Source organism: Haemorhous mexicanus, chromosome 1 (assembly GCF_027477595.1).
Source record: "Haemorhous mexicanus isolate bHaeMex1 chromosome 1, bHaeMex1.pri, whole genome shotgun sequence".
Taxonomy (NCBI): Eukaryota; Metazoa; Chordata; class Aves; order Passeriformes; family Fringillidae; genus Haemorhous; species Haemorhous mexicanus.
Genome location: NC_082341.1, coordinates 37848174 through 37875910, shown reverse-complemented (window position 1 = coordinate 37875910; position 27737 = coordinate 37848174). Strand labels below are relative to the sequence as shown.

General features: G+C 36.9%; 1 protein-coding gene across 1 annotated transcript in view; it reads left to right on the top strand.

Annotated features, from left to right (window-relative positions):
- ZNF385D (zinc finger protein 385D) overlaps window positions 1–27737 on the top strand; it is a 408882-nt gene that overhangs the window by 35484 nt on the left and 345661 nt on the right. The window lies entirely within an intron of this gene.

The window sequence follows — 27737 nt, the reverse complement described above, 5'->3', positions numbered from 1 at the left end:
GGGATAGAAAGATTTAAGCTAGATTGATACTGATTACTCAAGTTTAATTTAAAAAACTCCAACAAAACAAAATTCAAACTCAAAACAATTAAGCATTGCCAACCTAGCTCTGCATTGGGATCAATCTGGGTAGAATATATTTAAAGTTTGTTATTGATGAATCTAACTTGGAAACTAGCTTGAAGCAAGTCCCATGAAGGCACAGCTAATCAGCTGCAAGCTGTCCTTTTCCTGGGTTCTGCCAGGAAATTTTCTTGTCACCAACAGATACTTTTTCCTTTTCCCCTTCCTTTCCTGATGTTTTAAGCTGTTTTTGGAACTGCTTTCTATCATCTGTGGAACAAACTAAGTTTTTGTACAACATTGTGAGTTGCTTATTTGTGCCAATATTAGTAAAGCAGTCAAGCAGCTGTTAGAATGGAATTTTGTAGTGGTAGGTCATCTTGCAAAAGATGATATTAGCTAGGGGGAGGAGGGTAGAGTCTTTATTGAGCAAAAATGTATCAGGACTGCTTTGTTAAATACAGCATATATTTTCAAAGATTTATTGTATAATTACCTTGATTGGATGAGGAAAAAATGTGTCTAGAACTAATCAAAGAGGCACAATTCATTGGTTTTAATAATCATTATTTGCCCCCTTCTGAACTGCAGGTGCTTGGCTTGAGTGTATGGTTGGTAGTGCTTATCTTCATGAGCTCTGATTAATATCTAATTCTTTGCATCGTGGAAGGAGCTAATCAGATATTCAATTTGCTAATCAGCTTCTCAATTTGATTAGTAATATACTAATCACTTAAGAAAATGAAATGTGACATATGTTTACGGTTTTTGACTTAAAGTTACAACCATCTTTGAGGGTGAGGAGGTAGGAGGATCTGCTTTATACCACCAGTTTGATGCCGGGTGAAGTATGAGGCAGCTGCAGCCTCTCTAGGAGTACCAGGGAGGGGAAAAAGCTCAGGAGCAGATGCTGCAGTGCTTGCTGTTTGGGCTGCACTTGAACTGCTGTCCCTGGTGCCTGCTGCTTTACCTAGTCAAGAGTGAAAATGAGAAAGCAATGTCCTGACTCCTCAGCTGATTATTTCTGTTTTCAATCTTGGAATTTCCCTTGGGTTGTACCTTTTGTAGGAATTTTTTTTTCCTTTTTTTTTTTTTTTTTTTTTTGACATGTCCTGACAGTGGAAAAACACTATTTTTAGTATTTAGTGCTGTTTCAGGATAAGTGTCTCTGAGAAGATGCTGACATGTGAAATATTGTCACCCGCAGTGTGGGGCTTTCACTTTGCACTGTTGATAGGCACTGCTCCTCAGAGCAGGGGGACTGTTTCTCTTGTCTTCACAGGAGAAGCCTTTTTTAGCCATTTTTTGTTTCCTTTTTCTTTTGATTGTAAAATTCTGTCTCCTAGTGATGTTGTCAAAACTTGCTTCTTTTCATGTAGTTTTATCTTCATATTTGTCTTTTTGCTGGTGAGGAATGGACCGTGCTTTGCCACTTCTTTTGTTGTACCTTTGTTGCTTCATTAATATTTGCTCATTTATAATGTTCAGACTGCATTGCTGAGCCCAGACTTTATTAAAAAGAGGAAGTGGTTCTTGTAAACCTATTAGAAATTAGAGTTATTTGCTCATCTGAAGGTTTATTAATTAATAATGCTTTCTCTGCCTTACAAATCTGTAGGGATGTCTCTGCTCTGTGTTAAAATCCATTTAGATAAATAAACCAAGGAGTAAGGTAGGCTTTCTATGTCCTTCCCATTTACAATGTTACATACATTACTGGAACCAAAGTCAGATGAAGCATGTGCTGAGGAGTTAAGAGACCAAACTGTCCTTTTGTCTGAGAACTTGTTAAAATAGAGAATTCAATGGACTTAAGTACATTAATTGGTGTTTGGTTCACCTTTAAAATTATAAAGTAGCATTTTAATTATTGTTTAATCAATATTTAATTTCCACTTTAAAAATGTTGTGCCTTCAGCTCTTAGATGGCTCCATCTCATCACTTATCTGTTGCCTGACAATATTTGGAATGGTAACTGACTGAATATTGGTCCAAATAAAATAGTATTTGTATTTGGAGTCTGAAGTCATAATTGGGATGGTAATGATATCTAAATGTAAATGTGTTCCCTTTGTTTATCTAATGAGTAGGGAAGTGGATGTATCCCCATCTGCTTCAAGTAGGTTTAATATCAGCTCTAGCAAAATGTATGCTTTAAATCTGTATTTGACTAAAAACCAACACATGCTGACCACGTATTTGTCAGAATATTAAAAAACATGGGAGCTGAATGATAAATATTGTGATTATTGCTTTTCGTGTGTGTCACCTTCTAAAAGCAAGTATGAGTTTTGGCCTATGGAAGATGGAAAACCATAATTTTAAAAGGTAGGAACTTCAGTTCTGAAGTAGTAGTAGCCTTCACTCGCCTCTGCCTGAGGTAGTTCAGGTTTAAATATTACACTGCTTGCAGGCTTTCTCTAGGAAATGAACATGCAGAATACAAGTACACACTTCAATATTCGGCCCAGTTTTTTCCCCACTTTTTGGTAGGATGTGTCTAGATAGAACAGTGAACCTAAGTTTAATCTGTAACTCAGATTCGAAGCATCTGAAAGTATTTGTATTTTGTTCTTTATTTTAGAGTCAGGGGACCCTCCTATGGTGAATAGGACAGAGAAAGGCATGACAAAGTTATCAATAAAATTTCAGAAGAGAACTGGTCTCCCTCTGCTCTCTGAGTGAGGAAGCTTTTGCCAAAGATGGTGTTCAGATTCATGAGCTTTGATTACTTTCTGCCTCAATTGTCCATAAAGGATTGCATTCTTGTGTTAGAGCAAAGTTTGGATGCTTTGGTGTTATGACAGTGTTAGGCCAAAGGGCTTTTGGGTTCAGTCTGTGTCAAGCTAAACCTTGGAAACAAGGAGAGAGTGACTGCTGCTAAGCCAAGGCTGAGCCAGGGGCAGGCTGAGCACTGTTTTGCTTGCAGAAAAAGTATATTGCCAAGCACTGAAACAAATCCCCCTTTGCTATGAATCTATAAGAGGATATTTCTGTAGCAGTATTTGTTTGACTTCATGAATATTGAGTTTGCAATGTGTTTTGAATGCACTATTACAATATTTCCATCATAAATATGGCCATTAAAAAGGACACAAAAAGAGAGGATGGCATTGGTTAAGACAGAGGCAGGGGAGTGTGTGTCTTTATATGTGCTCAATTAAGCCTTAGAAACTAGTAATTTATGGCCACATTGTCACACTTATGCTGACAGATAGAGTAGGGTATTATGGAAAAATTCTGCCCAAATGGCTGAGGCTGCAAGCATTTCCCCACGGAAGGAAAGACACAGAGAGGATATTCTCCGTGTGATTCAGTAGTGCCTGCAAGTGTGGCAAGTCCTGGACCTTTTCCCTGCAGTGTCACTGACCATGAAAAACAAACAATACTGCAGTTCAGCCCTCTTACTTCTTCAGCCTATTCTGCCTGCCAGTGGGAGTGTACAGTGCTGATGCTTTTGGGATCTTTCCAAAGAGCAGAACAGCTGGGATTCAGACTTGTGCAGTGTCTTGTTACTCATTGGCATTTATGGGGGGAAAAAAAAAAAAAAAAAGAGGAATTAAAACCTCCACAATCCTTAACACCAGATCTGGGCATGTGTCACATGGCTCTTTGGCAAACACTCAAAAGTGTTTTGCTTTCTGGCATTTCCCTTGCAGTAAATATGTGCAGTTGCCTACTGGTGCTCAAATGGAACGTGATAATGAATTTTCCCATAGAGATGGGAATGTCATAGCAACCTTCTTAATAAAAGGATAACTTTTAATCACACTAATATACTCCTGGTAATCCAGAGAAAGAAGGATATTTTCTATGGTGTCATGCTCAAAGAAATGTGAGACACTCAGTAGGTTGTAAATAAATCTGCCTGCTCCTTCTAAAGAGCCAGAGACTGCAATAATGGCATTCAAAATGATGCTGACATCAGCCCAGTGGTTCTTGCCACGAGTGAAAGAGCAAATAGTTGCCGTTTAATTCTAATGCATCGAGATAGCCTGGAGCTAAATAATACATTTTTGTTAGTAATTATTTAGCACAATCTCAAGCTGCAAAATAAATTTGCATACGACTCGTCCCTTGAGGATTATCTTGCTTAGAGGGTATATGGGAACACAGGAAGGCAAATGATTCCAAGTTGATGGTTTGTTTGCATTATTTCAACTGTTAAAATTATCAGAAGCCTTTAAATAAAAATGAAATCTAAATAAGTTACTGGTTTTAAACATTAAGGATTCCTGCATGCAGTATTTAACAATATTCCATCAAAGATATTACTTTTTTATGTGGAAATGAATGTATGAATACAAAAACACTTTCCTGAGTCCTTAGGTATGGAATCCCTGTGGTTGTTTTTATTAATGTTCAAATAATTGAATGTATACAGTAGAGGCCATGTGAAATTCCTCCTCCTCTCATTCAGTAAATGGAAAAAAAAAAAATCAATTGATACTTACAAATCTTTGTGGATCAATTTTGACATAGCTTTAAAATGCAGCGGTGGTTGTGTTGATTCTGAGATGAGCTCAGTTGGTTAGAACATAGTGCTAATAACAGCAACGTTGTGGGTTTGATCCCTGTCCAGGCTGTTTATTTGGCTGTTGGACTCAGTGGTCCTTGTGATGCCTTCCAACTCAGAATGTTCTGTGATTCTGTGTTGAACTCAGTGTAAAATAAAAGTTTGTTCATTGGCAGTGATGTGAGTCTCTGTCTTTGTGCTTAGCTGGGATCTTTGAATGAGCTGGATGTGACAAGTGAGGCTCCTAAGGGCTGGAATTAGGAGCTCCCTGCTCCACTGGAACATCCTCTCTCCTCATCTGTCCCTTTCTGGGCTATTGAGAGTGCTTGATGTCCAATGGAAACATGCTGGAGAGCAGTATGCAATCTGGCAAATCCCGAAAATGACTGTACTGATGAGTAAAGAATAACATTTATCCCCAACAACCTCCCTCACTGCAAAATGTTGTTCCAAATTTACACCGTTTTGCTTTTTCTTATTTTATTTTTACATCTCTGTGGTCTGATTGCTCCAAGGCAGCACTGGTTGCACTAGAATTTCAGAACCTCTGTTATCCAAGTATTACAGATAGCCAACCATTGATGCCACAGTATGTATTTAACATGATAATTCAGGGTCACTAATTTTGGGCACCCTTCTCAAATGTGGGACATTTTCCTGGCTAACAAGCATCTCTCCTATGAGGACACTCCTATGGGACTGTTCAGCCTGGAGAAGAGAAAGCTCAGGTGTATCTTGCCAGTGGATATAAATACCAGAGGATGTAAGGGTGCAGCCAGGCTCTTTTCAGGTGTGCCCAGTGACAGGAGAAGAGGCAGTGGGCACAAACTGGTACACAGAAGGCTCTATGTCTGGGTATCAGGTAGCACTTCTTCACTGCAAAGGTGATGGAGCATCAGAAGAGGTTGCCCAGGCAGATTGTGGATTCTCCATCTTTGGATATATTCAAAAGTCATCTCAACAGGGTCCTGGGCAACTGATTGTGTGTGGCCCTGCTTGAGAGGGAATTTCAACTAGATGACATCCAGAGATCCCTTCTAACCTCAGCCATTCTGAGATTCTGTGAAATCCTTGATCTGGTGTGTTATGATTAGTAATTTTCATTTGTACGGGGCTTTCAGGGAAAAAAGAAGGAAAAGAAGAGGAGGAGAAAAAACAGTAATTAAGAAAAACATAGCAAGCCTTTTTTAAACAGATGGACTGCAAAGGGAAGGAAACAGAGTCCTTTGGGTTAGCTGGTGCTGTAGATCTTAATCCTCTGAGGGAGGTTAAGGGCTCAGTTCTGGGGCTGCCAAATAAGCTCATGTCCTAGTTTTTAGGATCTAGGAATACCCAATATCTAGGAATAGTGGTCGCTGGTTGGTACTGGAGAGGCTGCACAGGGACCTTGTACTGGGTATAGACACTGCCTAATCACAGCTGAGAGCTGCTGAAACTGCTGCAGTCCCGTGCAGCACACAGGCTGACTGTAGATAAATGGAGGGGGGGAGGGGTTAATTATGCTTTTTTAAAAGAAAGAACAGAGTTAAAGACAAAAGGCTGAGGTGGTTCATCAGTGAAGAAAGATGAATGTGGAAGAATCTGCCCCTTTCCTTTTGATACATCTGGTTTCAGTGATTACAGGTTAGGATAGAAGCAGCAGGATGCTGTGTGCTCAGACAGGCCCTCTCAAACTAATAGGTAGGTAGGTATTATTGGCTATTATTAGCTAATAGATAGGGGCTATTATTGATTTGTAAAGTGCATCTTGACAGAGCTGCTGGAAAGTCTAGGAGTTTATTACCCACCCATGTCTAAAGCTGCAGGAATTTGTGCCTGAAGCTGCTGCCAGTGGTAATTTCTCTCCAAATCAACTATCTTATATTTAAACTGGAATCAGAGTGATAGGGGCTCTTCTGAGATGAGTTAACACAACCTTTATGGAAGTGTTATGTAGGCAATGCTGTGTCTACTCGGGGTGCAGGCTGTAGATCCCACCACCTCCTTCCTCACCTGCAGCATGACTGCCTGTTGCAGCTGAGTCTTTGAATCTGAAGCAAGGCTATGTTTTCCAGGCTTCTTGGTTCTAATGTATATGAGCTTTTTTTAAAAGAGGCCTTTTTTGTTCTTGCATACCTCATTTGCAGACTTGGTTACTGCATTTTGCAGTGAGAGAAGTGATGAGGGTGCTTTTATCTTGCTGAGACAATCTGATGTAAAACGCATGAGAAGAATGGCAGCAACTACAAACGCTTCCTTTGATAAGCAATATTTTTATTGGTGATGCTAAAAATTTACAAGGGGAAATAATGTTCCTGTGGCTTAGGTGTTAAGACTTTTAAAGCTGAGTTTCATTAATAGGAAATTTTATATCTAGGAAAAGAGCTTTTAATATGCATTTGCTAATTTCTAATGAACTTCACTGTGGCATTCAAATATATTTTGTTTACAGTGACAAGAGTGCAAATGAGGTTGTAAAAGTTGCCAATCTGAATGTTTTCACTTTCAGTATTGACTTGGAGTGGCTCCTTCTGAGGGAAGGGCATATAAGGAAGATTTTAGAATTTGAATCTAGCCCTGAATTGTGATTCACAGTAATTAGATTATTAACATTTGCTATAAAAATATGCGTGATTAAATTCAGCTGTGCTCATACTGAACATGGCCCAGTAGCAAGCAAACTGACCTCAGAAAACTCCTTGGAGGTTCAGGAAAGAGATGGAATTTTATTGTAGCGCAGAGGAAAGTGGAAGCACAGTGCAGTTCAGACACCTGTATCATTATGGCAACAGAAGATTTCTCCTAATTGGCAAGCCTGGGATTGAAGTGCTTTTCAAGAGAGTCACATTTGGGGAATAAGGAAGCTAAATTGCCCTCAGATTGTTGCACTCAGGTTTTGACCCTCAGCATAGAGTGAGGACTTGGAGCTGTTCTCCATTTAATGGGGACAGCACAGGCATGTAGAGAAAATCTGGGAGGACTTGAGGTCTGAAAATCCTAGACAACCTAATCTTCCCACAGAATAAGGACAAGAAAAAATTCCCTCTGCTTTGGTCCTCTGTAGTGAGTCTGCATGTTATCACTGACTTGGAAGTGTTGATTTGCTGATGTTGTGCAGTCACAGGACTGAAATAATTTGGCTTCATCTTTAGCAAAAGCCAGGAAAATCTGAAAGTGGTTGCTCCTGATGATGGATAAATTACACATAGATTTATGTTGTCTTACACAAAATACTTGGGATTTACTGGTTTAGATATTTTGCCTTCTTGAGCTCTAACTATTTAACACCTGTGTTTTTTTCTGAGAGATGCTATAATTCATGGACTATATAAACTTTATTTAAAAATGGCATGTTACTGGGTTGTCATCTAAGGCCTGCTTCCTAAATTCATTATTTATTGAGAAGCATGTCATTTCTAATCAATTACATGCCTTTGGGCATGCTAGTAATGACCTCATAATTAGAGCAAAGTGCATTAGATTTCAACATGTAGGGAATAGTGCTGTAGCATTACTGTTGACTTGCACCAAAGGTGTTAAGCTTATCTAAGAAGTAGAAAAAATTACTGAGATCTCGAGTGGCATCCGGTAACCTGAGAAACCAAATTCTGAAAATAGATCTAAGTGACAAATCTAATTATGAATCTTACCCATGGTATTCTGCCAAAAGTCAAGGAGCTATCACAAAAAGAAAGATTTTTTTTTTTTTGTAGCCTTCTTTCAAACATTTCCTTTCAACAGCTTTGGTGGGCGCTCTGCACCTAGGCTGCGATGGAGACCCACTGTATGGAAGCACTTAGTGGCCAACACCTTCCCCTAGGGGGTACAGAAGGATGGCATCATTTGTCACAGGTTGTACCATGGACCATGGTTATATTGCACAAAGTGATGATCTGTTGCCTCCTCTGGCTGAAGAATATAATTCCTCAAGTGCCTCTGCGTGGCATGCTGTGCAGGGCTACGGTCATCAAGCTGTATGCAGTTGGATTTATTATCCTGTGGCCTGACTGCTAGGAAAACGTTGAAGCACTGGAGTTGAGTTGAAGTACTGGAGTTGAGTTGAACTGCAAAAAGGAGATGTTCCTGCAAATGTTATAAATGACCTTGTTTATTTTATTCCTGCTGCCAAATAGTAGAAACAGGTGGAAATAGGAATGTGAGTTTTGATGCCACTTGCATGCCTCTGATATTCTGCATTTTTCTGCTGCTGTTACTTGAAGACTGGTGCTAAAAGATGAGGGGAATAAAATTACTTCTTAGGCTAATTTTTTAAAAATGTGTTTGGCCCGTACCAAATCTACCCAGATTTAGCTATTGTTGTTTTAGAATAGTGGAACAAAACAGCATTCTTAAACTGCATGGCAAATCTCTCAACCTACGACATGAAGATGAGTTCTTCAAGCTTCTAGTTTCAGAGGTGGTTTTAGGTTGTGTCAGAGTAATTAGTGATATCTATATGAATCTGTATCACTGATAAATTCAGCAGAAAAAATTACAACATATTTCCAGATAACTACATTGAAAAATTCTCTTAACTCAGGTATTTGTCTGCTCTATTTTCTTGCCTGTGCTTATGTGAAAATATAATCATGATTGCATGGCAGATTTACTGTTTACTTAGTTCTAAATGGAGAAAAAACTGCATAGGCCTGCCACAATACTTCTTCCCTGTGGAATGTGATTTTCTGGCTGTGCAGATTGATCATGCCATGGGGATTCAGAGGTGACCAGGGCAGCCCACAGGATGGTCTTGACAATGCTGCAACTGAGCTGGTCTCTCTCAGCTGAGTGACACCCGGGGTCAGACTGGGGGATTCCCTCTTCCAGTCATGATAAGAACTTGGAAATAAGAGAACAGACCTGTTCTGTCCATGTGGGATAACTGAATGGCTCTTCTCTCCTCCTGGCCACTGCAGTGTGTCCTCTGGAGAGCCACACCACCTGTGGAGAGGCTGGGGGATGCTCTTGGAGGTTTGCAGTGAGCTGCCCCCATTTCCATGGCCACCCAGCTCCCTCGCATCCTCTTGTACCTGCCTGCAGCCTATTCCTGGACGTGCTCCCCTGGGGCACATTGGTGCAGGAGGATAACTTTAGAAGTCAGATGAAAACTGGAGACTGAAGATGGGAAGTGACAGATGACGTGTACCAAAGTACCTTCTCCAGCTGTTCCTTGAAAATGGAAAACTTTTGCCCAAATAATGTGGTGTTGTCTGTTCAAGGTCGCCCTGAAAGTTGAGGGCTGTGAGTGTTCTCAAACTATGGTTTGAAGGAAGGTTATTGTGGTAAAGATTTACTCTCTTTTGATATTTCAGCTGTTTCCTGCTCCAACACCATCTCTGGGCATCTGAGATTTCAGTCATTTTTAAATACATTTCATCAAGATGCCTTTGGGACTCTTCCTGAGATTTCTTGGTAATTTCATTAAATAACTGCCTTTAGTTATCCCCAAATTTCATTTTGATTGACTTTATTAAATGGGCTTTGACTTTCCTGACATTTGAGTAGGAAAAGCTTTTCCTGGCATTTGCAAATGTTCAGGGTGTGTTTGGGTTTCTTTTTCGCTTGTTTTTCCCCACCCCCCCCTTCTGTAGTTAAGTTTTATGACAGCACTTCCAATTGTTTCTGTGCTTATGTATGAGTGCCTAGACCTGCTATCACTGTTTCCCTTTTCATCTCCATTATGTTCTTTTCTGTACTTAAAATTTTCAATTTAGCTGTTTTAAGGGACTTTGGCAAAACTGAATTTTTATAGGCATGTATAGATTCACATAATTAGATCTCTGCATCATGTCTAACCTGTAGTGCTGTTCATGAACAGCACTTCAAAAATTTTGCCTTCTATTCTGATTAGGGGTTTTTAGACAAATAACTTAAATGTCAGATTATTAGTTGTAAGTTTTATAAAAGTTGAAAAAAGAAGTGAATTTTATGTGCCTGATGAGAAACCTGATGTTTTTGAACTCTGTTTTCTCAGCAAATCCCAAATTTAGTGAGCAACCATGGTGAAAGTGATAAGCCATTGCTAATTAAGTTATGCTTTGGGCAAGCTGATTATGTAGGCTATTTAAATGGCTATTTTAGGATGGATATCTATTTTATTTCCCTGGCAAAATTTTGGAGTTAATAATAAAGCCTGAAGTGCCTTGATCTTTACCCCAAAAAATTAACTTATGTGGAAAGAAATGAAGGTAAGTAAATACAAGTTCATTAAAAAAAGCTCTAAGAAAAAAAAAAAAAAGAGTGCAGGGTGTAATGCAAATAGAAACTGGAGAACATTAAGTAAGAGTGGTGGAAAAAACCTGTGATTTCTTTTTCCCCCTCAATGCTAGATGGGATATCCTTATGCATCACAGTAACAAGGGAAATGCATATGGAGGAAAAAAACCTCTGACAACCATAAGAGATGATTCTGGGAAAATAAAGAGAAACTAAGGACTACCTCATAGCTGCAGTTAGTGTGAAGATAAGAAATGTAGGCTACATCTTTTTAATAAAATAAGGTAAAGCAAATTTTTTTTTTCTTTTTTTGGTAACATGTTTGGGGAAATGTCCATTAATTCATGTTCAATGTTATGGAGCAGAATTAAGGGGAAACAATGGAAAACTTTCTGAAACGTCAATTTGTAGTTAGAAATTCAGCCAACAGACATTTCCTTGAAGCAATAGCTGTGTCTTTCCTTTCTTTTTTTTTTAATAGTTAATCTGTGAAGAAAAATACTCTCACAGTAAAGAGGGACAAATGGGTGAACTATAATTCTGGTTTATATTGCCTTCTGACTCTTGGCTCATTCTGGAGAGTCAGGAGACTAAGATTCAAGTTTATATCCCAGTAAAATGTGCTTAGCCATATAGGTACTCTTGTGGTTGCTTGTCTTGAAAATTGCTCAATTTTTATTATTATTACTATTATTGCTATCTTATTGTAAAATTCTGTACCTTCCTGTGTTTTGTAAATCTAGTCTTGCAAATGTCCATGTAAGACTTTTGAGGTTTCCCAGGTTTTCAGAAGAGAAACAGCTTTTATTTAGTTTTGGCTGTCATTTTTTCAGCAGTTCTGATTTTTTTTTTCCTTGTAGAATAGTAGCTCCTAAAGATGGGCCCTCCTCAAAGCCTTGGCCTATGTACATAAGCATTGATACCTTTTGATAGCAATTCCAGAATTTTTTATCTCTCTCTTTCTCTCTCATACTTAAAATATCCTCTGAAATTATTGAAGTACTTCTGAAATTTATAAATATGATAAATTCTTTAGAAGTCTATACCTAAAATTCAAGGTAGACTTTTAATAATTTTTAACATTCTATCAAATAGCAGAGAGATGTTTTTGAAATGAAGCACATGGTTGCTATTCAGGTCTTTTCCTCTTGAGGCCTACCTTTTGTTTGGGCAGCTAACAGAATGATATATCTATTTTTTTTCCTCTTTTTGGTATTACAATATAACGTAGTTTCCCTTTTCTCCATTCAATACATTTTTGTTATCTTTTCCAATGCTACATTGAGGAAAAATGTTATATATTAAATCAGATGAAAAGTGAGACAGTATTTTCTCTTTGTGTTTATTTGTTAAGTACAAATATTTTAATTCCATGAATAAAAACTAGAATTGGGAATGATGCTGGAAATTTGGAGAAGGATAGCAGTGATGAGTATACCTTGAATAGTCTAGTAGTAAAATTTATTTTAGGAAATAGGTTTGTTATCATAGAGCTGAGTCTGTATTGATTATGGGAACATAGCACTTTTGGATTCCTGTGTGGCCTGGTACCATCTTGGAGTCCCTTGGTTGCCTACCCATTGTTTTGAAGTGCTCTTCCACTTAAAACCTTGCTCTGCTTTCATCCCTATTCCATTTTTCTATTCTTCATCCTTCTCCTGAAAATATCCCACTATATAGTGCTAATGTAACTGTTGAGAATACACAGATACAATAAGCTACAGTGCAATATTTTTGTATTTCAGTAATATATTATTTATATATCACTGACACAAGTAGTGCATGGAAATTCTTTAGTGACAGCTACTCAGCAGCACCCTTTCAGTCTTCTTACGTTCACTCTGCCAGAATATTACATATTTATTTAGTGTCATTGGGATGTGAGTCAGAAATACTTTATGTTGCAATGCATTGTTCCAGTATATTTTGCCTGCATGCATTTTTTGAGTGTCTGTCTGCAAATGCCCCCCACCTCCCTTGAATTTATGCAGAAAAATGTTTTCATTTTCTCATGGAATCATTAACCATTGCACTTTCCAAGAAAATATCATTGGGATATTCTTGTATTTTCTTTGTGTCTTTGTAGAAAACCTATTCTGTAGGTGTGCTAACTGCATTATGCCATGAAACTCTGCCAATGAAAAGAAATAATGCATGTCTTGAAGATCAAGATTTAAATTTATCAAATCAAATCAAGATTTTTCACGTGGATGAGAAAAGGCAGTATTTGACCTTTGCTGCTCCATAAGAAAGTGACAAGCAGTTGAATTTTCCTCCAGAAAGTTAATTCTCGAGAGGTTATGAAGTATCTTGTCATTTTGGATCTGACTGCCCAGTGCTGTTTTCTAAAAAATCCAATACAAGGTTAGGAATTTTTAGGGAGAAGTAGAAAGCAGAGCATCATGGTGACACTGAATGATTCCACGGTGTGTTTGTGTGTTCAGTATTTGACTCCAATCTCCATCTCTCAAAAAATATGAAGTAGAGTTGGAGCGGGCCCTATAAAGAGCAGAAAGTATGATCAAGGGTATGCAATGACTTCTGTCCAAGGAGGGTCTAAATTTGCTGGAACTCTTTATCCTGAAAAAGGGAACTTATTTTAGAACTCTATAAAATCATAAGTGGTATGGAGAAAATGAATAGGGAAGAAATGTTCACTGTCTCATCCAAGAAAAGAACAAGTGTTTAGGGCATAAACTGAATTGCTGCAGGAAGCTCCAAATAAAAGTTGACATGGGTGTAAATTATGGTTGGAGAATTTAAAAGAAAAGAAATCTTTGAAGCACTATTTTTAAATAAAAACAAAGCCCACCTCCTTCCCCAAAACAATGAAGCAGACAGTCTCCAAAGGAAACCTCAGTGTTCCAGTCTTTAAACTCCTCAAACTGTTGGAGTCTGAGAATATTCTAGGCATTCGTGCTAAATAATTATTCCATTTTGAAACTCTTCCATCCTCCAATTGACTTTTGTTCTTGTAGACATCCTCAGTGGACTTGGGTTATCTCTTGTACTCAGGGTCTACCAGCAGATTAGCAGGTAGAAGAAAGTTATTTTAAAATATATTTTATTTTAAAATAATACTTACGGAAGTATTTCTGTATATACATATCTAAAGATACCTAAAGGTTTTATTCACTTTAGGTCTGTTTAAAGTAGTATGCTGGGATAGGAAAGTGGTTTCCTAAATTCTGCACTTGCAATAGTGATAAAATTCTTGCTATTCATATGAAAATATGCAGAAATCTGTTTTGAGCTTTATGGCATATTTTTTAAGGTTTTGAGCTTTATGGCATTTTTTTAAGGTTTTGTGGTTTAATTTTCTGTTTATATGTATATATTTTAAAGTAAAAACAATAAATGTTGTAATGGTGCAAAGAAAATACATTATAAAGAGTATATATTTTTTTTAAGAACACAAGTGGTCCCATATATTCCATTTGTATAATCCCTGCTTTTAAGTAACACATGGTGAAGGAGTTTAATACTGCCATTTTTCTTCCCCTTTTTCTGGCATGCTCTGTCACTATATATAAAGAAATCTCTTCAATAGCACTTATTGTTACTGGGAAAAAGAGAGACTTTGTTTCCTCCAGCAAAGTCATAGAGGCATTTAGCAAGGAAACCCTAAAGATCTCAAGGAGGTTTTTTCAGGGGGATGATCCGAAAATAATTTTGACAATGTTGCTAATGTCCAGGTGTGAGTAACAGAAGTCATGGCATTGTTGAAACCATTCTCTTTGCAAAGCTCTGCTGCAAGGACTGTTTGTTAAGAAGGCAGCCCAGCAGATTGTGCAAAAGACACAATCTCCCGGTCACCTTCCAGTGCTAATAAAAGAACATGGAAGTATTCTGTACTTTGCCCAAATATTTGGATCCTGCATGATTTATTGAAGCAGTTTATCTACAAAAAGAGCATTGCAAGTTTTTAAAAAGTAAAGGTATTTAGTTATATTTTAAGATAAAAATTGACAGTGGGTCCTGTTTTGTGTTTTAGTTATTTATAGGATCCTACTGAGTGCCTTGAGCTATGCATATAGAAATCATCTCTGCTATAAAAAGGACCGACTGGTTCCTTCCCAAGAGGCTTTTTTCATGGTAGAAAGCAAAATAAAAAATTGCTTATAGAGCACATCTGTGATATTGTGTAACTTTCTCCCACTGCTTGACATTTACTTATTCGGGGTGTATCTCAGAGACTGGTTTATCCTTGTGGTGACTTTTTTTTTCTTTAATGAACATGATTGTGTTAAATTTGAATAACTACATTAATGTCACATTATTACTGAAATTTACACACATAGAGTGAGGAAATTTGGAATAATGATTCCCACAATGCTCATAACTTGTCCCTTTTCTCATGTGAGCTGTGCTGTTTTCTGTTACCTTCAGTAAGCCCTTGTGCCTTGTTAAAGACAGAATATTGCTTCTCTGGTTGAATCCCTGCCTTTCTTAGATGTGGCTTTTGATTTTACTAAGTTTGTAATCATGGTATAATTTCCTCAGCAGTAGTTTAATGTCAGTAAAATAAATACAGCAGGAAAATCCAGAAATATCTTTTTCCTCAAACAGGATTTTAGCTCAAATGAGGACAGCGTCAGGGACAGAAATTATGCAGAAGTTCTGGCCAAGGTAAGGTCAGTCATCAGACTTTAATGCAGGCCAAGCAGAATTTTTGTGTTTTTTACTGCCAGAGCATGTTTTGACTTGACATTATAAAATATTTCTGCTATAGGTATTTTGCAGCTCCCCAGTGTTAGGCTATTGCAACATGTTCCAGTAACAGGATTTCTACTGACACAGTGGCATTATTTTCTTAGGTGAGATCAATTAACACAACATGCAAATGCTCTAGATTTAATTTAGTTGAATCTAAATGAACAGTTACGCCAGATTATCTGTGTTGGCAGGAGGTATGAATCTTTTCCTGAGAAAAGCTCTATTGGAAATCTTTTCAGCCAGAGTCGTGATAAAATTTTTGGAATAAGAGTTTGGGTCTATAGCTTGCTTGAGACAAAACAACAGATTGGGGCAGATAGGTATTGGCATACCCAAAACTTATTCTCAGAACAATGCAAACTCATTGGAAATTTCATTTAATCAGAACAAAGCAAGTGACTGCAGGAACAGCAGCTTCTTTTGTTTATGTATAAGCATAATATGTGCTTTTACTAACTTGTGAGAAATAAAGCAAAAAAACGTATCAAGTTTAAGAAAGGTGGTTTGTTATCACTCTTGGAAGCTTTACTTGCTGAATTTAAATAATCATCCTTCTAATTAGCAAATGAAAGGGTGTGGCTGTGTAAGAGGAATATTATTTATGGTCTGGCCCTACAAGACAAAAATGCTTTAGTGCCATGATCAGCAAGTACTTTAGCCAGTGGCAAAGGGCTGGATTGTCAGGCAGTCAGAAGATGTCCACAGAGGAATTATTACAGTGGATAACCACAAGCCTGGTGTCAGCTGTATAGTTTAGCCCTAAACCCTGCAGTATTTAGGCTTCTTTTCCCTTTCAAGGTGGCATCTCCACAGGCTTCTTTGCAGATCAGCAAGAAAAGAATTTTTATTTTTCTGGTTAAACAAGGCAACTTTCACTGTTCTTTTTCTTTTTGCTTTTCTTTTTTAATATCTATAGATGCTGTAAGCTTGTATTTGTGTACTTGAAGTGAAAGTTTACTGAATTAATCATATGTTTTTCCTAATTGGTCTGGTATTCAGCCTGGCTGAGATCTAGAAAAACCATATCACGGAATCACTGGGTTGGAAGATACCTGCAAGATCATTGAGTCCAATCCATGCCCCAACACCTCAACTAAACCATGGCACTGAGTGCCACATCCAATCTTTTTTTAAACACATCCAGGGCTGGTGACTCTATCTCCCTGGGCAGACAATTCCATTACTTTGTCACTCTTTCAATAAGAAACTTTTTTCCCTAATATCCAACCTTGCTTTTTGTTTCACAGTGTGTATTTTTAACTCTCTGTGTGCATAGATTAATGAAAATTAATCTAATGCGTAGGTGAATAATGTATTTCACATATGTCAAAAACAAACAAAAGGTGCTTCATCCAGCATCCTCCAAGTAAATTAATTGTCAAGCTAAAACATTTTACCCTAAGAGTAATTTTCTTTTAATAATTTACGGAAGAGACATATTTGAAAACTCTTTCACCTTAATGATTTCTGTTGGTAGCACAAAGCTCCAGTGTCATCAGCATTCTGCACCTCAACCTGCCATCTGCTGAGGAGCTGCCAGATACATTAACTCTTATCAACTTAACAGAGATTTGTTTTAAGAGAAGCTGCCTTCTTCATAAAACGTTCAGATTGAGCCTTGACACTTAATCTAAATACTGGAGCTAGAGGGATTTTCCTGGAGGTAATGTTGTGTGATTATTAGTTGATTAAAGTAGTTCTCTGTGTCAGTTTCAATCACGAATTGGCCTCCTATGTGCCAGAGACAAGGGTTTATCATGCTGATGGACATTGGTGTGCATCTGAGTGTTTTTCACATAAATTGGAAAGAGCAGTCGGGTAATCCCCTTTTGCAAGCTGTGGCAAATCCCACAGAGTAGCTCTGCAAACATGTCCACCTAATACAGCAGCACAAAGCAGCTAAAAGTTAAACACCCTTTTCACCTCCTGTTCTCATAAGGTGGATTTCCATGTGTGTCAAGTTTGTTATATATGACACAAGTTCATTTAAAAATAAATAGGGATTCTCAGGTAATGAAATTTTAAGTATGTCAAAAATGTAATGGAACTGAATTGGATATTCATCTTATTGACCATGAACAGAAGAGCTGATTGTAGCAAAAAATTATTTTGAGGGGTTTTTATGTACTGAAATCAGAAGTAAATATAATTTTTAAGCCTTTAATCACAACAATAATGAGCTCTTATGCCATGTTCCAAGTATATTATGGTTGGACTTGTAGCAAAAGACAGGTCTGAATGTGGTTTTCTGCCGGCTTTGCAAGAAGGTGCTCAGTTCAGAGGTAAATATTATTTTTGTCCTCATTGTACCTTTGTAAATTTATTAAGATTATGATGAAGTAACTAAGTCAAAAGAAGAATCTCATTTGCAAATCATGTATGAAAACTGCCTTTAGATTTCAGGTTTAGCATAAAGTAGGAATTCTAATTTCCAGAAATTTATCTTCAGGATTTTTTTATGATCAGTTGCTGTTAACTTAGAATATAGAAAAGTGATCATCTTGTAATCACATTTCCATCAGCATTAACTTTATCAAAACTCTTACCTGACAGCTCTTGTTTAGTTAGATCTACTGAGAGTTGCATATCATTTGGTATGGCTAATTTGGATAATTCATGATTTTGCCTCCTTTTAATCATGAGGAGCTGGCATTTGGAAAGGCACGTGTCAGAAAAGATTTCTTTAGGGTATAATGGCACGGATCTACATCTTGCAAAGGCAGAAACTGAGGAGGCTGCTGGGGCTGTCATCTCACTCAGAGGAGATCTGGCATAGGAAGGGGTCTTGTCCATGAATCCCTGTGTGGGGAAAGGGCCCACAGGGCTTCCTGAGGCCAACCATCTGGCATGTTGACATTGGACTTGAGTGCATAGCCTGTCCCACAGTGTAGAGAAGGAAGTTCTGGAAAACCAGTGCTATCTACTGCCTTCTTCTGGAATTTCCTGTTTTCTGGCTTATTTGGGGTTGTAGTGTATGTTTTTATTTTCACAGATATGCACAAGTTCTGATGTACAGTGTATAGAATCAGGAAAGATAACTACCTGACCTACTAGTAGCATCTTTCTTCAGGGAAGCCTTGGATTTGTATTATTCAAGTTATCTTTAAATAGGTCAACATTAATGCAGTATTTCTAAGGCCATATTTTCCACAATTTCTTGATTTTATCTTTCTTCAAATTCTTGTTTGGTAATTTTTATCACAGGTTCTGTAAATTCCAGGTGACATTGATTACTGCAGAGATACATAATTAAGATTCTGCTTATTGTACAAGAGTGAAAAAGAAAATAATTTAGTTCTTCCACCTTTCTTCTTGACTAATGTAAAATTCCTTTTTTTCCATAGTACTAAAGGTTGCATGATTTTTTTTTTTAATCTCTCTTCTTTGTATCTTATGTCATTTGTACTTGCTGTGGCTCTGAAGATTTGTCTACCCTGAAGTTTCTGTGGAAGTGAGTAGCAGGAATATGACTGAGATTTTTACATTTGTTTCAGACAAATATTGGATAGTCAGTAAATTTTTGTTTTACATTTTCATATTTTCCATTTAATGTATTTATACAAGAATGATATTGACCAGTTTTGATAGAGGAAAATGAAAGCCCAAAATGCTTCTGCTGAAAGTTTCAGAAGTAACATTTCTGTTTGTATAATTGAACCTTTTTATGTGTTTCTGAGCTATTAACAAGTAGCAGCTGATATGGGGAGTGAGAGGCTTAAGTGGGTGTAAAGCCTCTTATCAGGCATTTTAATTTTTGATAGATTTCTGTACATTACTTAGTAAAAATTGACAAACTAGATTAATGGTGTTCATGAAGGTTCTCTATATTTATGTGCTGAATTGTCCTTCAGCTCATATTGTAGACCTCAATCTTCTACTGACTAAAACTTTCAATTGAGTACTGGGGAAGCAGATATCCATACAGCGAAGTTAAAAGAATAAGTTCTTTGAAAAGATATTTGTACTTTCCTTTCTGAAGTGATGGTAATACTTGCTATCTTAGAAAATTCATTTGTTTATAATGAACTTTACATGTGTTAGACAATAGAAGGAAATTTGGGGCACAGAAACACTTCTACAAGTTAAACCATACATTTTTATGTATATAAACTCCTCTTCTTCACATCTTGTTCTCTGCATGATCCCTGCACTAAGAGTTCAAATGCAGCACTGTGAAGGAATAGTGTTGAGTGCCTATTGTTTTTTTTTTTTTTTAATTTTTGTTGTTACTTTAGTTAAATAAATGGTGTCTCTTTACAAAGGGAGTGAGTATTGTTTTGCAAGAATTGGCCTCCTTTGTTTACAAATGGTGATGGAGACATAGAGAGACATGTTTTAAAGGAGACTGATCCAGGGAGGTGCCTTTGAAGCAGCTGTGCTGGTTCTGCTTCGTGCCAGCTTTGTGGTTGTTGACCGCTGAAGGATGCCACAGTCATTCTGAATCTTTGAATTATGGTTATTTGAAATAGGATTAGGAAGAGGAAGGGAAGGGTCAAATTAAAAACTGCATCAATTTATGAGGCTTTATTCTTAAAATAAGGCAAATGAAGCATGAGGTTGTGTTGTGTGTGAGAGTAATATTTATCTGTTCCTACTTTTCCGTTCTGGTGGCGTTGCTTTTCCCTCAGAATGGTAATTTGCGGCTGCTGCATGACCACACTTGGCAGTGGCACGTGGAGAGGAGAATTGGATACAGCTTTCTGGTCAGGCCTGAAGGGGATTTCAAAATTGCCTTGAAAATTCAACAAAATTGAGTATGTGGTTGTGTTGGTTAGACAAATAACAGTGAAGATGCTAAAATAAACCAGATCTTTTTTATCTTGCCCTCGCTCCCATGACACCTTTTAGGATAAAGAGAGTGAGTGCTATTCAGTTGGTCTGGAATGGTTACAGCTGTGAGATAATACAGCTGGCTCTTCAGTTTGTTCTCTAAGTCAGTATTGTACTTGGAGATGTGCTTTATTGCTTGCATCACTCAAGTGGCATGCAAGTGAAGAGAGATGTAATTGACTTAGCAAGGATGCACTTTCAAATACAGCTATATATTTTTCATTAACAATAAATGGAAGAGGAAATTACTTTTATTTTGCAATGCATCATTCTCTTTATCGTTATAAGCTTACTTTCAGGTATTCTTCTGAATGTGCAGATTTTTTCAGCAAAACAATCTACTGGGAATTCACTCACTTCAAATAAATCTCTAGGCAGCAGGTTTTTGAGACTTCATTTAAAATAAAACTGTAATGATTTTCTCCCCATGATCTTAGAAGGTTTGATATTATTCACTTTTATTTACTATACTTATATTTAGATGTTTTCATTGATTGCATTCTGAACTATGGTAGTTTATCACAAAAATATCTTGTTCTCAACACAAGATAATCTTTCAAATTGCTCTCCTGACTTGCCAATCTGTGTGTATTTTGAGAATGTTTGCATACAGAATATCTCCTGATATTTTAATGTTTTAAAATAGAAATCCTGAGTTGTTGACCAGAGGAGGAGTAAATGCCTAACATGTTGTGTTCTTGCAATCTGATGTTGTGGCCATCTTGCTCTACTTCTCCCCACACCCGCCCAGGCTCTGAAATGTGCAGAAATAATTACATAGATTAATCCTTCAAAGACCAAGCTTGGTTCTTGGATATATTAATTGCACCTTGTTAAAATTTAGTTGGTTTATTCTTGCGCTAATATAATATTAGAGCGGTGTATCATGAACATGGTATTGGGCAAATCTCTTGCATACTTTGGGACATTTGTGTACAAATCTCTTGAATACCTTGGGACATTTGCATCCCACCAGGCTGATGTGATTTGCCTTTTTCCTTTTTAAATAAAAAGGAAGACCCCAGAAACCTCCAACTGATCCAAATTCAAAAGAGAATTTTTTTTTCTTGTATCTTTACATATAATGCGTATAATGGACTTTTAGACTTCATGGAAATCATAAGTAATTTGTCCTTTTTTTCTTTACTTGTTCTCTCAGTTGAAGATACATAAAAGATGTATGGATGCTTATTTTCTTTTTAGGATAAGAGGAAATGGAATGAAGCATTGCAGGGGCAGGTTCACGTTGCATATTAGGTAAAAGCCCTTCACCCAGAGATCACTGGAATTGAGTCCCCAGGGAAGTGGTCATGCCTTCAAACCTGTCAGAGCTCAAGCATATGGTACACATATGGTTTAGTTTAGGGTAGTCCTGTGAGGATCAAGGAGTTAGACTTCATGATTGTGATGGGTCCCTTTCAACCTCAGATATTCTACAATTCCAGCTTGTATAGAAATGGAGAGTGACAGTAGCCATTAACATTCTTCTAATGAGAAAATTGCAATACTTAGCATATTCTAATATAATGCTTGCAAGCTGAGAACCGAAGTACATGTGAAGCATCATATATTTTTGAGAACAATGGAACAAATGCACTGAAGGTTTGTAACAGAAAATAAATTATAGATTTCCTGTAGTAATTTTATTTAGCTGCAAACCGATGTTCTAGTCAACAGAAACTGTTCAATAATAGCTTTTATATAAGAAGACAAGTATAAAGTACAAATGTAAAAGAACTAAATGAAATATTTTCAATGAATGCTTCTTGCTTTGTTCATTTAATCTGAAGAGAAAATTTTTAGGCATTTTAATTTAAACTGATCTAGCTGCTCAGAGAAATATTTTGACAGCAATCCTATTCATGGATGTTTATAATTTTCATTGTAGAACATCTGTCTGCCTTAAATCTACTGAATTTGCTGATGAAAATGTAATTGCAAATAGATTCTTGTAAATGGCTGGGATACCTGTAATTACTGTATCCAGCTTTAATAGAAATGCCTTATGTATTGTTGTGTCTTCTGCACAGTAATGTGATTTAGTAAAATGAACCAGTGTCTAAAAGCAGGATTCAAGGTAATTTTACTCCATTTCCAAAATATTTTATTCCATATTTGTCTTTAATGAGAGTCATTTCTCTGTGATAAGTCCTTCATAAAACCAGCATAGGGGCAGAATCAAAATAATTTTGAAATGCAGTATGTGTTTCAGTTATATCAATTTTAAATTCTGGATATTGAACATACTGCTCTATACCTAATTTTTTTTTTTCTGCAGCTTACAGGATACCTGAGGCTGTAAGGCTCCCTCAACCCCAGCCCAGGCAGTATTAACACAGATTAATGAAACTCCCCTAAGCCTCCTCTTCTCAATTTCCTTTGTTCATTTGTGGCCACTTTTCTTACAGTTAAATTTTGGTACCTTATGATACCATACCTTTGATACGTGGAGATTTTGAGGGATAGTTTTGGAAACTTTCTTATGGTGTATATAATGGATATATTGTAATGTAATGTAATGGTCTGTGTTGACAGATAGCAGCATCTTCAGGTTCCTTTAAATATAGCTCAATGAATAGTAACAACATGGAAAAAAATGCTGAAATTGTTCGAACTGAAAAAAGAAAAAAAATTGAAGGAGCTGTCTCTGGCTGTCAGAGGTTGAGCTTTAGGCCTGTAAGTCACTTCAAGAACACTGTGTATTTTGTTGTATTTATGGTAATGTTGCTGAATGAACCAAGCGATAGGTCCATTTTAAATTACCAGATCAGAGGCAGATTTGTACATTTCCCATTAAGGACCATTGGATCTCTCTCTGTGTGAGTTAGAAAGAGTTGAAGTGCAAAATTAGGATCAATGCCTTAGAGAAAGATTTCCTAACAGTTATTTTTGAAATGATCAAATGCAATTCATATTTGAACTACCTCTTCTTCAGGAGCCCACTCTTCCAAACTTAGAACTCATCCATACCGAAAGCAAAAGCTATAATAAAATGGGTGTTTGTTTCTTCCGTGCAAAAGGATGTGTATCCGCCTGCATTGCCAAGAGCTCCTGGAATAGTTTCAAGGTCCCATCTTTAAAAATACTGGCAAATGTTGGGGAGTGAAAGGGGAAAAAGAAAGCGCATGATGTTGTTAAAAATTCCTTGAAAAAGAAACTGCAGAGGCTGTGTAGGAACTCTGTAGTGCCTGAGAGGTTTTATTCTTGCTTCTGTTTTGGATTCACTGGAGCTTCTTTGGAAGTCTTAAAACTTCAGCTAGTATGCTCAAGCATGATGACGTCTCAGCCTTTTTGTAGGCATTTAAATTAGTCCTGCAGAAATGTATTAATATAGTTCTTGTCTTAGGACTCTGTCAGCAAGAAAAATTGTAATTATAACTGCGTACTGTAGCAAATATATTATGAATATCTAGATAAAGCAAAATGCACGCTGGGTTGTATTTTAATTTTATGCACTTCTGTAGTATTGCTTCCTTGCACAGGTTGATAGGATATGTATACCTGCCAACTGTAACAGCTTTTTCAGTAATTAGGATTTTGTTTTTTTGTTTTTTTTTGTTTGTTTGTTTGTTTGTTTTTTGCGAATAATTTTTCACTCACTCATTTGATCATTTTCCCAGGGATGTTTGTACATCACACAACTGATTGGAGTTGTTGCTGTCTAAAAAAACTCCTCATCAAATACCTCTGAGAGCTGGCTTTACGTGCCATCTAAGTTGACTCTCAGTTGTATTGGATTCAGTGCCTTGATGAGGAATAGCTGATTTATTCTATTCATATGCTACAGTGTGTTTCTCTGTCAGATTTCCTCTGCACTTCCTTTTCACTGTTCTGGTGGAACTTCAGACCAGTGTAGTTTCAGGTCTTACTAATTGGTTTCTGTGAAAATGCATTTGATTTATTTCTTGCATAGCTGTCCTCAGATTGAGAATATGAAGCAATATTTTGAAATCTCAGGGTTTTATGTGTTGGAAAGAAATACCATTGAAAGTTTGGTTTTGGGTAACCCAAAGCAAACCACCTTTACTTTCCAAATGTTTTATCTTTGGTGTTAATTATGTTCACATCATTAAAACTTTTGGGCAAGTATAGAGATAGTCACCAACATATGACCCAGAAAATCTATAAGTAAGTACGAAAAAAACAAAGCAAAACAAACAAACAAAAAAAACCCCCACTCACTCAGCTGTCAGTTTAAATTTGAACATAATACCTAGTTATTATTATCATGTTCTTTTTTATTGTTCAAACACTGGAGAAATGGGAAGTCCCCAGGCCTGGTGTGCAGTAGCCACATATGAGAGTAGTCACTCTCATATCTTGTGGGTTTTTTTTTTTTTGGTTAGTTGGTGTGTTTCGTTTTTGTTTTTGCTGCTTGTTCTTTTTTTCTGTTCTTCTCCCATCCTGCCGGAGCTGTCATGCTGAGACTTTATACTTTCCCAACCCTGTATCTCTGTTGAATGTCTGTGTATGATTTTTATACCCGGCTGTGGTGAAAGAATGTCCTGTTTAAATGCAGAAGGAAGGTGAGATTTCCTTGCTGAGGCAAACCCTTAAAAAACCAGAAACATTATACAAAAGGAAATACCTTTTTCTAGTAATTAAAAACATTTTAGGTGGGTGGAGGGTTTTGGTGGTTTGTTTTTGTTGGAGTTAATTAATGTTTTTTTCTTTTTATTTTTTTTTATTTGACCTTCGTTGTCAAATTTATCTTGATCATGACTATTTCAGTGTAACTCTCCTAAATTAAATATAACTGTTGGGAGAAATTTAACTTCTATACATTCTGTAAATGAGTTCTTGTTTTCCAAATTCTTTCTGTTTGTAGTGCAAGGTTAGGCTCATTTTTCACAAAAACTTAACAAGGAAATAGGAAGGACTTTTTTGATTGATGCTGTGTATTATTTGAGTGACTGACTGCCAAAGAGAAAAGGGAGGTAAACCTATTTTGGAAATCTTGAGCATGACCACATAGCATTAATAGAAGGGTAGGAAGCTTTTATAAAACTAGACTTATTCAAGATATAACCCATAATACAGTCTAGTTCTAGAGATCTCTGAAGCAAGTTTGAAGGAGACTTAAGTGACCCTGAGATGGAACAGAAATAGAAGAAAAAGTGCTTACACTATGAGGAATTCCTACAAATATAGTCTCTGTCCTCAGAGAAGGGCAAAATACTCTTTCTTAGCAACTAACAACAGAAAAAGTTTTCTTCTTGACTGTGGTTTAACCTTTTATCTTTGGCATTGTCTGAAATACTATAATTCTTTCATTTAGTGTGTTAATTACATGTTCAGTTTGTGAACTATTCCAACTTTTATAATTTTTGCCCTAAAACTTCAACCTAACTCATTTTTCCTCATCTTGTATTTGTATGGGTGGTGATTAATATTCCTGTCTTATGAGATCTTCTTAATGGGACCTTTCTTCACTGTCTCAATTTAATTTTGAATTTAATCTTTTCCTCTGATGTGCTTTCTGTCCCTTCATTCTTAATTAATCTGTCAGTTTATGCTGCATTCTACCATCCAATTGTTAATGAAAAATATTGGATAGAGGGCACATCCCAATACAGCCTGTTAATACATATTTCTCATTTGGAGAAATAATTGGCAGTTACAGCTTGGTCAGTTTCCTCATAACTTCAGCACTATTCTCATAAAAGTTTCACTTAGAATATTTTTTGCAAAATTTGCATGGGAAAAAAAAGGGAAATTTGTGTCAAATGGCTTTCAGAATTAGTGTATGGTTTTCTTCTCTCCATAAGTCCCTTTACATTTTCTAAAGAGAGCTTGGGGTGTTTTTGCATGACTGTTTTTGACACTTCCATGTTGGGTCTAATTCATGCTCCTAATATATTTTAGGTACAAAGCTTAAGTATTTGGTATTTTTCCACAAATTGAAATTAAACTAGATTGCCTGCAACTCTATAATTTCCCATAGTTTGCTCAGTCCTAGCTTTTTTTAGGCAAGCTTTGCATTTGCCCTCTCCTAGTTTTCTTACAATTTAGCTGCCCTCTTTGAATTCTCAAAGAAAATTGGCAACTCAGACTGCTGGATTGTTTGGGTTTTTTTTGTTCCTTGGCTGTTTTTTGTTTATTTCTGTTGTTGTTTTGTTTGGTTGGGTTTTTTAACCATTCCAGAGCTTTGCTGACATCAGACAGCAAAAATAATCTTGTGTTTGTACCCTAAGAATGTTGCATAAAGGTCACATTCATCCTGACTCCAATTTTTTTTCCCCACTGTTATTTATGGACCTTATAGTGAAGAACTGAAATGAAACTGCAGACATTTGTTTCCTTGTAATATTTAGACAAACAAGTTGTGGTGATAAGGAGAGCTAATGGAATATGAGCAAGTGGAAAAGCTCAGCTCAACTACTTCTGTAGTTTTTCAGCAAGTCAAGGAGCATTTTGTTGTGCTCTTGCTAAGAAGGCGTTCTCAGGTTGAGCCACTTACATGGGATTGTTGTAGTGTTGTGAATATTCATAATTATATTTTCACCATATAAATATTCTCTCTGTATGGACTGAGGCTGATTAAAACTTTTTGGGCTTCCCATGTGATGGCAATGCAAATCACTAGAGGTTCACTATAGAACTCCCCACAGGTTTATTTATTGCTTTTCAAGCCTGCTTTTGTTGTTGGTACAGGGATGGGATGAAGATCCTCCAGGGCCAAGGGGTGGCTTGGCTCAGATCCACAATCCTTTACAAGTATTGAGGGCTCAGAGCAAGGGATATGAGTCTTATAAAGAGACTAGCACCAGTGTGAAAACTGCTCTAAATCCCCCTGCAGTGCGCACTTGTACAGTTTTGCTGTGCCTGGACTGTCTTAGCTGGAGAAGATTCCTTGCTTCAGACAAGCGCCTGTTTTAAAAAAGCCAGTCCCATTGTAAGCTTCAAAGTCTGCACTAAGTGCTTTGGGGAAAAGACCCTGTGTTTTCAAAGCCCTCATTTGAATGTCCCACTGTAAAAAGGACATGTGAAATTCAGGTTCCTTTCTCTCCAGTTGTTAATTTTTCCCATGTGAATTAGGTCAGTTATTGAAGCAAACTAGCATAATGTTTGTTTAAATGGGGAGATTATTTCAGTGTCTAGTTCCTGGCTATTTCTCTGTTTCAAGACTGGTTTTCTTAGTTTTTGTAAAAAAGACAAGTATGTGTTTGTGCTTAGTATATAAATTTTTCCTTGCTGAGAAAGTTTGCAAGAAGCGGTTCAGTGTCTGGCAAGGTAAAGATGAGGTTCTAATGTGAGTCAGAACTCCATGACTGGTGCATTTTGTTATGTAAACTGCACAAATTGCATGAATACAGGAACAAACATTCCATTGGGTGAAGTCATGAAGAATGTGGGCAACTTCAGCAAGCTTCTGAGTATTTTTTACTCCAAGTATTAGCTGAATTTATGAATTTT